The sequence below is a fragment of the Chiloscyllium plagiosum genome, unplaced genomic scaffold, assembly GCF_037043375.1.
Source record: "Chiloscyllium plagiosum isolate Xiang-an unplaced genomic scaffold, Cpla_swu_hap1 HiC_scaffold_13, whole genome shotgun sequence".
NCBI classification, from domain to species: Eukaryota; Metazoa; Chordata; class Chondrichthyes; order Orectolobiformes; family Hemiscylliidae; genus Chiloscyllium; species Chiloscyllium plagiosum.
In genome coordinates this window covers 89,592,193-89,608,202 of record NW_028270151.1, presented here as the reverse complement: position 1 = coordinate 89,608,202, position 16,010 = coordinate 89,592,193, and the positions used below count along the sequence as shown (strand labels likewise).

Genomic DNA, 16,010 nt, shown 5'->3' with positions numbered 1-16,010 from the left:
TCTCTGACAGGGACAGACAGATACACTCCCACCTATCACACTGACATGCACAGACAGATACACTCCCACAGTCACACTGACAAGGATGGGTGGATACCCTCCCACTGTCACACTGACAGGCACACACAGATACACTCCCAATGTCACACTGACAGGCACAGACAGATACACCCCCACTGTCACACAAACAGGGGCAGATACACTCCCACTGTCACACTGACAGGGACAGATAGATACACTCCCACTATCACGCTAACAGGGACAGGTGGATACACTCCGACTGACACACTGACAGGGATAGACAGATACACTCCCATTATCACACTGACAAGGACAGGTGCATACAATCCCACTGTCACACTGACAGGTACACACAGATACACTCCCACTGTCACACTGACAGGGACAGTCAGATACACTCCCACTGTCACACTGACAGGGATAGGTGGACACACTCCCACTGACACACTGACAGGTACAGACAGATACACTCCCATTATCACACTGACAAGGACAGGTGCATATAATCCCACTGTCACACTGACAGGGACAGACAGATACACTCCCACTGTTACACTGACAGGGACAGACAGATACACTCCCACTGTCACACTGACAGGGAAAGGTGGATACACTTCCACTGTCACACTGACAGGCACACACAGATACATTCCCATTGTCACACTGATAGGTACACACAGATACACTCCCACTGTCACACTGACAGACACACACACATACACTCCCACTGTCACACTGACAGGGACAGACAGATACACTCCCACTGTCACACTGACAGGGACAGACAGATACACTCCCACTGTCACACTGACAGGGACAGATACACTCACACTGTCACACTGACAGGTACACACAGATACATTCCCATTGTCACACTGACAGACACACACACATACACTCCCACTGTCACACTGACAGGGACAGACAGATACACTCCCACTGTCACACTGACAGACACACACAGATACACTCCCACTGTCACACTGACAGGGACAGACAGATACACTCCCACTGTCACACTGACAGGGACAGATACACTCACACTGTCACACTGATAGGTACACACAGATACACTCCCACTGTCACACTGACAGACACACACACATACACTCCCACTGTCACACTGACAGGGACAGACAGATACACTCCCACTGTCACACTGACAGACACACACAGATACACTCCCACTGTCACACTGACAGGGACAGACAGATACACTCCCACTGTCACACTGACAGACACACACAGATACACTCCCACTGTCACACTGACAGGGACAGACAGATACACTCCCACTGTCACACTGACAGGGACAGATACACTCACACTGTCACACTGACAGGTACACACAGATACATTCCCATTGTCACACTGATAGGTACACACAGATACACTCCCACTGTCACACTGACAGACACACACACATACACTCCCACTGTCACACTGACAGGGACAGACAGATACAGTCCCACTGTCACACTGACAGGGACAGACAGATACACTCCCACTGTCACACTGACAGGGACAGACAGATACACTCCCACTGTCACACTGACAGGGATAGGTGGATACACTCCCACTGACACACTGACAGGGATAGGTGGATACACTCCCACTGACACACTGACAGGTACAGACAGATACACTCCCATTATCACACTGACAAGGACAGGTGCATATAATCCCACTGTCACACTGACAGGGACAGACAGATACACTCCCACTGTTACACTGACAGGGACAGACAGATACACTCCCACTGTCACACTGACAGGGAAAGGTGGATACACTTCCACTGTCACACTGACAGGCACACACAGATACATTCCCATTGTCACACTGATAGGTACACACAGATACACTCCCACTGTCACACTGACAGACACACACACATACACTCCCACTGTCACACTGACAGGGACAGACAGATACACTCCCACTGTCACACTGACAGGGACAGACAGATACACTCCCACTGTCACACTGACAGGGACAGATACACTCACACTGTCACACTGACAGGTACACACAGATACATTCCCATTGTCACACTGATAGGTACACACAGATACACTCCCACTGTCACACTGACAGACACACACACATACACTCCCACTGTCACACTGACAGGGACAGACAGATACACTCCCACTGTCACACTGACAGGCACACACAGATACACTCCCACTGTCACACTGACAGGGACAGACAGATACACTCCCACTGTCACACTGACAGGGACAGATACACTCACACTGTCACACTGACAGGTACACACAGATACATTCCCATTGTCACACTGATAGGTACACACAGATACACTCCCACTGTCACACTGACAGACACACACACATACACTCCCACTGTCACACTGACAGGGACAGACAGATACAGTCCCACTGTCACACTGACAGGGACAGACAGATACACTCCCACTGACACACTGACAGGGACAGACAGATACACTCCCACTGTCACACTGACAGGGATAGGTGGATACACTCCCACTGACACACTGACAGGGATAGGTGGATACACTCCCACTGACACACTGACAGGGACAGACAGACACACTCCCACTGTCACACTGACAGGCACACACAGATACACTCCCACTGTCACACTGACAAGGGCACACAGATACACTCCCACTGTCACACTGACAGGGACAGACAGATACAATTCCACTGTCACACTGACAGGGACAGATACGCTCCCACTGTCACACTGACAGACACACACAGATACACTCCCGCTGGCACACTGACAGTGACAGACAGATACACTCCCACTATCACACTGACAGACACACACAGATACACTCCCACAGTCACACTGACAGGGACAGGTGGATACACTTCCACTGTCACACTGACAGGGACAGACAGGATACACTCCCACTGTCACACTGACAGGGACAGGTGGATACACTCCCACTGTCACACTGACAGGGACAGACAGATACACTCCCACTGTCACACTGACAGACACACTCAGATACACTCCCACTGTCACACTGACAGACACACACAGATACACTCCCACTGTCACACTGACAGGGACAGACAGATACACACCCACTGTCAACACTGACAGGCACACACAGATACACTCCCACTGTCACACTGACAGGTACAGACAGTTACACTCCCACTGTCACACTGACAGGCACACACAGATACACTCCCACTGTCACACTGACAGACACAGACAGATGCACTCCCACTGTCACACTGACAAGGATGGGTGGATACCCTCCCACTGTCACACTGACAGGCACACACAGATACACTCCCACTGTCACACTGACAGGGACAGACAGATACACCCCCAATGTCTCTCTGACAGGGACAGACAGATACACTCCCACAGTCACACTGACAAGGATGGGTGGATACCCTCCCACTGTCACACTGACAGGCACACACAGATACACTCCCACTGTCACACTGACAGGCACAGACAGATACACCCCCACTGTCACACTAACAGGGACAGATACGCTCCCACTGTCACACTGACAGGGACAGATAGATACACTCCCACTATCACACTGACAGGAACAGGTGGATACAATCCCACTGACACACTGACAGGGACAGACAGATACACTCCCATTATCACACTGACAAGGACAGGTGCATACAATCCCACTGTCACACTGACAGGGACAGACAGATACACTCCCACTGTCACACTGACAGGGATAGGTGGATACACTCCCACTGTCACACTGACAGGCACACACAGATACACTCCCACTGGCATACTGACAGGGACAGACAGATACACTCCCACTGTCACACTGACAGGGACAGACAGATACACTCCCACTGTCACACTGACAGACACACACAGATACACTCCCACTGTCACACTGACAGGCACAGACAGATACACCCCCACTGTCACAATAACAGGGACAGATACACTCCCATTGTCACACTGACAGGGACAGATAGATACACTCCCACTATCACACTGACAGGGACAGGTGGATACAATCCCACTGACACACTGACAGGGACTGACAGATACACTCCCATTATCACACTGACAAGGACAGGTGCATACAATCCCACTGTCACACTGACAGGGACAGACAGATACACTCCCACTGTCACACTGACAGGGATAGGTGGATACACTCCCACTGTCACACTGACAGGAACACACAGATACACTCCCACTGTCACACTGACAGGCATAGACAGATACACTCCCACTGTCACACTGACAGACACACACAGATACACTCCCACTGTCACACTGACAAGGGCACACAGATACCCTCCCACTGTCACACTGACAAGGGCACACAGATACACTCCCACTGTCACACTGACAAGGGCACACAGATACACCCCCACTGTCACACTGACAGGGACAGACAGATACAATCCCACTGTCATACTGACAGGGACAGATACCCTCCCACTGTCACACTGACAGGGACAGACATATACACTCCCACTGTCACACTGACAGGGACAGACAGATACACTCCCACTGTCACACTGACAGACACACACAGATACACTCCCACTGTCACACTGACAGGCACAGACAGATACACCCCCACTGTCACAATAACAGGGACAGATACACTCCCATTGTCACACTGACAGGGACAGATAGATACACTCCCACTATCACACTGACAGGGACAGGTGGATACAATCCCACTGACACACTGACAGGGACTGACAGATACACTCCCATTATCACACTGACAAGGACAGGTGCATACAATCCCACTGTCACACTGACAGGGACAGACAGATACACTCCCACTGTCACACTGACAGGGATAGGTGGATACACTCCCACTGTCACACTGACAGGAACACACAGATACACTCCCACTGTCACACTGACAGGCATAGACAGATACACTCCCACTGTCACACTGACAGACACACACAGATACACTCCCACTGTCACACTGACAAGGGCACACAGATACCCTCCCACTGTCACACTGACAAGGGCACACAGATACACTCCCACTGTCACACTGACAAGGGCACACAGATACACCCCCACTGTCACACTGACAGGGACAGACAGATACAATCCCACTGTCATACTGACAGGGACAGATACCCTCCCACTGTCACACTGACAGGGACAGACATATACACTCCCACTGTCAGACTGACAGGGACAGACAGATACACTCCCACTGTCAGACTGACAGGGACAGACAGATACAATCCCACTGTCACACTGACAGGGACAGACAGATACACTCCCACTGTCACACTGACAGGGACAGACAGGTACACTCCCACTGTCACACTGACAGGGACAGGTGGATACACTTCCACTGTCACACTGACAGGGACAGACAGGATACACTCCCACTGTCACACTGACAGACACACTCAGATACACTCCCACTGTAACACTGACAGATACAGACAGATACACTCCCACTGACACACTGACAGGGACAGACAGACACACTCCCACTGTCACACTGACAGGCACACACAGATACACTCCCACTGTCACACTGACAGGGACAGTTAGATACACTCCCACTGTCACACTGACAGGGACAGACAGATACAATTCCACTGTCACACTGACAGGTACAGATACCCTCCCACTGTCACACTGACAGACACACACAGATACACTCCCACTGTCACACTGACAGGGACAGACAGATACACTCCCACTGTCACACTGACAGGGACAGACAGGTACACTCCCACTGTCACACTGACAGGGACAGGTGGATACACTTCCACTGTCACACTGACAGGGACAGACAGGATACACTCCCACTGTCACACTGACAGGGACAGGTGGATACACTCCCACTGTCACACTGACAGACACACTCAGATACACTCCCACTGTCACACTGACCGACACACACAGATACACTCCCACCTTCACACTGACAGACACACACAGATACACTCCCACTGTCACACTGACAGGGACAGACGGATACACTCCCACTGTCACACTGACAGGCACACACAGATACACTCCCACTCTCACACTGACAGATACAGACAGATACACTCCCACTGTCACACTGACAGGGACAGATACACTGCCACTGTCTTACTGACAGGCACACACAGATACACTCCCACTGTCACACTAATAGACACAGACAGATGCACTCCCAATGTCACACTGACAGGGACAGACAGATACACTCCCACTGTCACACCGACAGGCACACACAGATACACTCCCACTGTCACACTGACAGACACAGACAGATGCACTCCCACTGTCACACTGACAAGGATGGGTGGATACCCTCCCACTGTCACACTGACAGGCACACACAGATACACTCCCACTGTCACACTGACAGGGACAGACAGATACACTCCCACTATCACACTGACAGGCACACACAGATACACTCCCACAGTCACACTGACAAGGATGGGTGGATACCCTCCCACTGTCACACTGACAGGCACACACAGATACACTCCCACTGTCACACTGACAGGCACAGACAGATACACCCCCACTGTCAGAATAACAGGGACAGATACACTCCCATTGTCACACTGACAGGGACAGATAGGTACACTCCCACTATCACACTGACAGGGACAGGTGGATACAATCCCACTGACACACTGACAGGGACAGACAGATACACTCCCATTATCACACTGACAAGGACAGGTGCATACAATCCCACTGTCACACTGACAGGGACAGACAGATACACTCCCACTGTCACACTGACAGGGATAGGTGGATACACTCACACTGTCACACTGACAGGAACACACAGATACACTCCCACTGTCACACTGACAGGCATAGACAGATACACTCCCACTGTCACACTGACAGGGACAGATACACTCCCACTGTCACTGACAGGTACACACAGATACATTCTCAGTGTCACACTGACAGGTACACACAGATACACTCCACTGTCACACTGACAGACACACACACATACACTCCCACTGTCACACTGACAAGGGCACACAGTTACACTCCCACTGTAACACTGACAGGGACAGACAGATACAATCCCACTGTCACACTGACAGGGACAGATACCCTCCCACTGTCACACTGACAGGGACAGACAGATACACTCCCACTGTCAGACTGACAGGGACAGACAGATACAATCCCACTGTCACACTGACAGGGACAGACAGGTACACTCCCACTGTCACACTGACAGGGACAGGTGGATACACTTCCACTGTCACACTGACAGGGACAGACAGGATACACTCCCACTGTCACACTGACAGGGACAGGTGGATACACTCCCACTGTCACACTGACAGGGACAGACAGATACACTCCCACTGTCACACTGACAGGGACAGGTGGATACACTCCCACTGTAACACTGACAGACACACACAGATACACTCCCACTGTCACACTGACAGGGACAGACGGATACACTCCCACTGTCACACTGACAGGCACACACAGATACACTCCCACTGTCACACTGACAGATACAGACAGATACACTCCCACTGACACACTGACAGGGACAGACAGACACACTCCCACTGTCACACTGACAGGCACACACAGATACACTCCCACTGTCACACTGACAGGGACAGTCAGATACCCTCCCACTGTCACACTGACAGACACACACAGATACACTCCCACTGTCACACTGACAGGGACAGACAGATACACTCCCACTGTTACACTGACAGGGACAGACAGGTACACTCCCACTGTCACACTGACAGGGACAGGTGGATACACTTCCACTGTCACACTGACAGGGACAGACAGGATACACTCCCACTGTCACACTGACAGGGACAGGTGGATACAATCCCACTGACACACTGACAGGGACAGACAGATACACTCCCATTATCACACTGACAAGGACAGGTGCATACAATCCCACTGTCACACTGACAGGGACAGACAGATACACTCCCACTGTCACACTGACAGACACAGACAGATGCACTCCCACTGTCACACTGACAAGGATGGGTGGATACCCTCCCACTGTCACACTGACAGGCACACACAGATACACTCCCACTGTCACACTGACAGGGACAGACAGATACACTCCCACTATCACACTGACAGGCACACACAGATACACTCCCACAGTCACACTGACAAGGATGGGTGGATACCCTCCCACTGTCACACTGACAGGCACACACAGATACACTCCCACTGTCACACTGACAGGCACAGACAGATACACCCCCACTGTCAGAATAACAGGGACAGATACACTCCCATTGTCACACTGACAGGGACAGATAGGTACACTCCCACTATCACACTGACAGGGACAGGTGGATACAATCCCACTGACACACTGACAGGGACAGACAGATACACTCCCATTATCACACTGACAAGGACAGGTGCATACAATCCCACTGTCACACTGACAGGGACAGACAGATACACTCCCACTGTCACACTGACAGGGATAGGTGGATACACTCACACTGTCACACTGACAGGAACACACAGATACACTCCCACTGTCACACTGACAGGCATAGACAGATACACTCCCACTGTCACACTGACAGGGACAGATACACTCCCACTGTCACTGACAGGTACACACAGATACATTCTCAGTGTCACACTGACAGGTACACACAGATACACTCCACTGTCACACTGACAGACACACACACATACACTCCCACTGTCACACTGACAAGGGCACACAGTTACACTCCCACTGTAACACTGACAGGGACAGACAGATACAATCCCACTGTCACACTGACAGGGACAGATACCCTCCCACTGTCACACTGACAGGGACAGACAGATACACTCCCACTGTCAGACTGACAGGGACAGACAGATACAATCCCACTGTCACACTGACAGGGACAGACAGGTACACTCCCACTGTCACACTGACAGGGACAGGTGGATACACTTCCACTGTCACACTGACAGGGACAGACAGGATACACTCCCACTGTCACACTGACAGGGACAGGTGGATACACTCCCACTGTCACACTGACAGGGACAGACAGATACACTCCCACTGTCACACTGACAGGGACAGGTGGATACACTCCCACTGTAACACTGACAGACACACACAGATACACTCCCACTGTCACACTGACAGGGACAGACGGATACACTCCCACTGTCACACTGACAGGCACACACAGATACACTCCCACTGTCACACTGACAGATACAGACAGATACACTCCCACTGACACACTGACAGGGACAGACAGACACACTCCCACTGTCACACTGACAGGCACACACAGATACACTCCCACTGTCACACTGACAGGGACAGTCAGATACCCTCCCACTGTCACACTGACAGACACACACAGATACACTCCCACTGTCACACTGACAGGGACAGACAGATACACTCCCACTGTTACACTGACAGGGACAGACAGGTACACTCCCACTGTCACACTGACAGGGACAGGTGGATACACTTCCACTGTCACACTGACAGGGACAGACAGGATACACTCCCACTGTCACACTGACAGGGACAGGTGGATACAATCCCACTGACACACTGACAGGGACAGACAGATACACTCCCATTATCACACTGACAAGGACAGGTGCATACAATCCCACTGTCACACTGACAGGGACAGACAGATACACTCCCACTGTCACACTGACAGGGATAGGTGGATACACTCACACTGTCACACTGACAGGAACACACAGATACACTCCCACTGTCACACTGACAGGCATAGACAGATACACTCCCACTGTCACACTGACAGGGACAGATACACTCCCACTGTCACTGACAGGTACACACAGATACATTCTCAGTATCACACTGATAGGTACACACAGATACACTCCACTGTCACACTGACAGACACACACACATACACTCCCACTGTCACACTGACAAGGGCACACAGTTACACTCCCACTGTCACACTGACAGGGACAGACAGATACAATCCCACTGTCACACTGACAGGGACAGATACCCTCCCACTGTCACACTGACAGGGACAGACAGATACACTCCCACTGTCAGACTGACAGGGACAGACAGATACAATCCCACTGTCACACTGACAGGGACAGACAGATACACTCCCACTGTCACACTGACAGGGACAGGTGGATACACTTCCACTGTCACACTGACAGGGACAGACAGGATACACTCCCACTGTCACACTGACAGGGACAGACAGGTACACTCCCACTGTCACACTGACAGGGACAGACAGGTACACTCCCACTGTCACACTGACAGGGACAGGTGGATACACTTCCACTATCACACTGACAGGGACAGGTGGATACACTTCCACTATCACACTGACAGGGACAGACAGGATACACTCCCACTGTCACACTGACAGGGACAGGTGGATACACTCCCACTGTCACACTGACAGGGACAGACAGATACACTCCCACTGTCACACTGACAGACACACTCAGATACACTCCCACTGTAACACTGACAGACACACACAGATACACTCCCACTGTCACACTGACAGGGACAGACGGATACACTCCCACTGTCACACTGACAGGCACACACAGATACACTCCCACTGTCACACTGACAGATACAGACAGATACACTCCCACTGACACACTTACAGGGACAGACAGACACACTCCCACTGTCACACTGACAGGCACACACAGATACACTCCCACTGTCACACTGACAGAGACAGTCAGATACACTCCCACTGTCACACTGACAAGGGCACACAGATACACTCCCACTGTCTCACTGACAGGGACAGACAGATACAATTCCACTGTCACACTGACAGGGACAGGTACACTCCCACTGTCACACTGACGGGGACAGATACACTCCCACTGTCACACTGACAGGGACAGACAGATACAATCCCACTGTCACACTGACAGGGACAGATACACTCCCACTGTCACACTGACAGGGACAGACAGGTACACTCCCACTGTCACACTGACAGGGACAGACAGATACAATTCCACTGTCACACTGACAGGGACAGATACCCTCCCACTGTCACACTGACAGGGACAGACAGATACACTCCCACTGTCAATCTGACAGGGACAGACAGATACAATCCCACTGTCACACTGACAGGGACAGATACACTCCCACTGTCACACTGACAGGGACAGACAGATATACTCCCACTGTCACAGTGACAGGGACAGACAGATACAATTCCACTGTCACACTGACAGGGACAGATACCCTCCCACTGTCACACTGACAGACACACACAGATACACTCCCACTGTCACACTGACAGGGACAGACAGATACACTCCCATTGTCACACTGACAGGGACAGACAGGTACACTCCCACTGTCACACTGACAGGGACAGGTGGATACACTTCCACTGTCACACTGACAGGGACAGACAGGATACACTCCCACTGTCACACTGACAGGGACAGGTGGATACAATCCCACTGACACACTGACAGGGACAGACAGATACACTCCCATTATCACACTGACAAGGACAGGTGCATACAATCCCACTGTCACACTGACAGGGACAGACAGATACACTCCCACTGTCACACTGACAGGGATAGGTGGATACACTCACACTGTCACACTGACAGGAACACACAGATACACTCCCACTGTCACACTGACAGGCATAGACAGATACAATCCCACTGTCACACTGACAGGGACAGATACACTCCCACTGTCACTGATAGGTACACACAGATACACTCCACTGTCACACTGACAGACACACACACATACACTCCCACTGTCACACTGACAAGGGCACACAGTTACACTCCCACTGTCACACTGACAGGGAAGACAGATACAATCCCACTGTCACACTGACAGGGACAGATACCCTCCCACTGTCACACTGACAGGGACAGACAGATACACTCCCACTGTCAGACTGACAGGGACAGACAGATACAATCCCACTGTCACACTGACAGGGACAGACAGATACACTCCCACTGTCACACTGACAGGGACAGACAGGTACACTCCCACTGTCACACTGACAGGGACAGGTGGATACACTTCCACTGTCACACTGACAGGGACAGACAGGATACACTCCCACTGTCACACTGACAGGGACAGGTGGATACACTCCCACTGTCACACTGACAGGGACAGACAGATACACTCCCACTGTCACACTGACAGGGACAGATACACTCCCACTGTCACACTGACAGGGACAGACAGATATACTCCCACTGTCACACTGACAGGGACAGACAGATACAATCCCACTGTCACACTGACAGGGACAGATACACTCCCACTGTCACACTGACAGGGATAGGTGGATACACTCCCACTGTCACACTGACAGGGACAGACAGGTACACTCCCACTGTCTCACTGACAGGGACAGACAGATACAATTCCACTGTCACACTGACAGGGACAGGTACACTCCCACTGTCACACTGACAGGGACAGATACACTCCCACTGTCACACTGACAGGGACAGACAGATACAATCCCACTGTCACACTGACAGGGACAGATACACTCCCACTGTCACACTGACAGGGACAGACAGGTACACTCCCACTGTCACACTGACAGGGACAGACAGATACAATTCCACTGTCACACTGACAGGGACAGATACCCTCCCACTGTCACACTGACAGGGACAGACAGATACACTCCCACTGTCACACTGACAGGGACAGACAGATACAATCCCACTGTCACACTGACAGGGACAGATACACTCCCACTGTCACACTGACAGGGACAGACAGATATACTCCCACTGTCACAGTGACAGGGACAGACAGATACAATTCCACTGTCACACTGACAGGGACAGATACCCTCCCACTGTCACACTGACAGACACACACAGATACACTCCCACTGTCACACTGACAGGGACAGACAGATACACTCCCATTGTCACACTGACAGGGACAGACAGGTACACTCCCACTGTCACACTGACAGGGACAGGTGGATACACTTCCACTGTCACACTGACAGGGACAGACAGGATACACTCCCACTGTCACACTGACAGGGACAGGTGGATACAATCCCACTGACAGGGACAGACAGATACACTCCCATTATCACACTGACAAGGACAGGTGCATACAATCCCACTGTCACACTGACAGGTACACACAGATACACTCCCACTGTCACACTGACAGGGATAGGTGGATACACTCACACTGTCACACTGACAGGAACACACAGATACACTCCCACTGTCACACTGACAGGCATAGACAGATACACTCCCACTGTCACACTGACAGGGACAGATACACTCCCACTGTCACTGACAGGTACACACAGATACATTCTCAGTGTCACACTGATAGGTACACACAGATACACTCCACTGTCACACTGACAGACACACACACATACACTCCCACTGTCACACTGACAAGGGCACACAGTTACACTCCCACTGTCACACTGACAGGGACAGACAGATACAATCCCACTGTCACACTGACAGGGACAGATACCCTCCCACTGTCACACTGACAGGGACAGACAGATACACTCCCACTGTCAGACTGACAGGGACAGACAGATACAATCCCACTGTCACACTGACAGGGACAGACAGATACACTCCCACTGTCACACTGACAGGGACAGACAGGTACACTCCCACTGTCACACTGACAGGGACAGGTGGATACACTTCCACTGTCACACTGACAGGGACAGACAGGATACACTCCCACTGTCTCACTGACAGGGACAGGTGGATACACTCCCACTGTCACACTGACAGGGACAGACAGATACACTCCCACTGTCACACTGACAGGGACAGATACACTCCCACTGTCACACTGACAGGGACAGACAGATATACTCCCACTGTCACACTGACAGGGACAGACAGATACAATCCCACTGTCACACTGACAGGGACAGATACACTCCCACTGTCACACTGACAGGGATAGGTGGATACACTCCCACTGTCACACTGACAGGGACAGACAGGTACACTCCCACTGTCTCACTGACAGGGACAGACAGATACAATTCCACTGTCACACTGACAGGGACAGGTACACTCCCACTGTCACACTGACAGGGACAGATACACTCCCACTGTCACACTGACAGGGACAGACAGATACAATCCCACTGTCACACTGACAGGGACAGATACACTCCCACTGTCACACTGACAGGGACAGACAGGTACACTCCCACTGTCACACTGACAGGGACAGACAGATACAATTCCACTGTCACACTGACAGGGACAGATACCCTCCCACTGTCACACTGACAGGGACAGACAGATACACTCCCACTGTCAATCTGACAGGGACAGACAGATACAATCCCACTGTCACACTGACAGGGACAGATACACTCCCACTGTCACACTGACAGGGACAGACAGATATACTCCCACTGTCACAGTGACAGGGACAGACAGATACAATTCCACTGTCACACTGACAGGGACAGATACCCTCCCACTGTCACACTGACAGACACACACAGATACACTCCCACTGTCACACTGACAGGGACAGACAGATACACTCCCATTGTCACACTGACAGGGACAGACAGGTACACTCCCACTGTCACACTGACAGGGACAGGTGGATACACTTCCACTGTCACACTGACAGGGACAGACAGGATACACTCCCACTGTCACACTGACAGGGACAGGTGGATACAATCCCACTGACACACTGACAGGGACAGACAGATACACTCCCATTATCACACTGACAAGGACAGGTGCATACAATCCCACTGTCACACTGACAGGGACAGACAGATACACTCCCACTGTCACACTGACAGGGATAGGTGGATACACTCACACTGTCACACTGACAGGAACACACAGATACACTCCCACTGTCACACTGACAGGCATAGACAGATACAATCCCACTGTCACACTGACAGGGACAGATACACTCCCACTGTCACTGACAGGTACACACAGATACAATCATCAGTGTCACACTGATAGGTACACACAGATACACTCCACTGTCACACTGACAGACACACACACATACACTCCCACTGTCACACTGACAAGGGCACACAGTTACACTCCCACTGTCACACTGACAGGGACAGACAGATACAATCCCACTGTCACACTGACAGGGACAGATACCCTCCCACTGTCACACTGACAGGGACAGACAGATACACTCCCACTGTCAGACTGACAGGGACAGACAGATACAATCCCACTGTCACACTGACAGGGACAGACAGATACACTCCCACTGTCACACTGACAGGGACAGACAGGTACACTCCCACTGTCACACTGACAGGGACAGGTGGATACACTTCCACTGTCACAGGGACAGACAGGATACACTCCCACTGTCACACTGACAGGGACAGGTGGATACACTCCCACTGTCACACTGACAGGGACAGACAGATACACTCCCACTGTCACACTGACAGGGACAGATACACTCCCACTGTCACACTGACAGGGACAGACAGATATACTCCCACTGTCACACTGACAGGGACAGACAGATACAATCCCACTGTCACACTGACAGGGACAGATACACTCCCACTGTCACACTGACAGGGATAGGTGGATACACTCCCACTGTCACACTGACAGGGACAGACAGGTACACTCCCACTGTCTCACTGACAGGGACAGACAGATACAATTCCACTGTCACACTGACAGGGACAGGTACACTCCCACTGTCACACTGACAGGGACAGATACACTCCCACTGTCACACTGACAGGGACAGACAGATACAATCCCACTGTCACACTGACAGGGACAGATACACTCCCACTGTCACACTGACAGGGACAGACAGGTACACTCCCACTGTCACACTGACAGGGACAGATACCCTCCCACTGTCACACTGACAGGGACAGACAGATACACTCCCACTGTCACACTGACAGGGACAGACAGATACAATCCCACTGTCACACTGACAGGGA

At 51.5% G+C, this 16,010-nt stretch overlaps 1 protein-coding gene across 3 annotated transcripts in view; it reads left to right on the top strand.

The window, feature by feature from the left end:
* LOC122555678 (ephrin type-B receptor 1) overlaps window positions 1–16,010 on the top strand; it is a 505,782-nt gene that overhangs the window by 472,846 nt on the left and 16,926 nt on the right. The gene's annotated exons all lie outside the window — the stretch shown is intronic.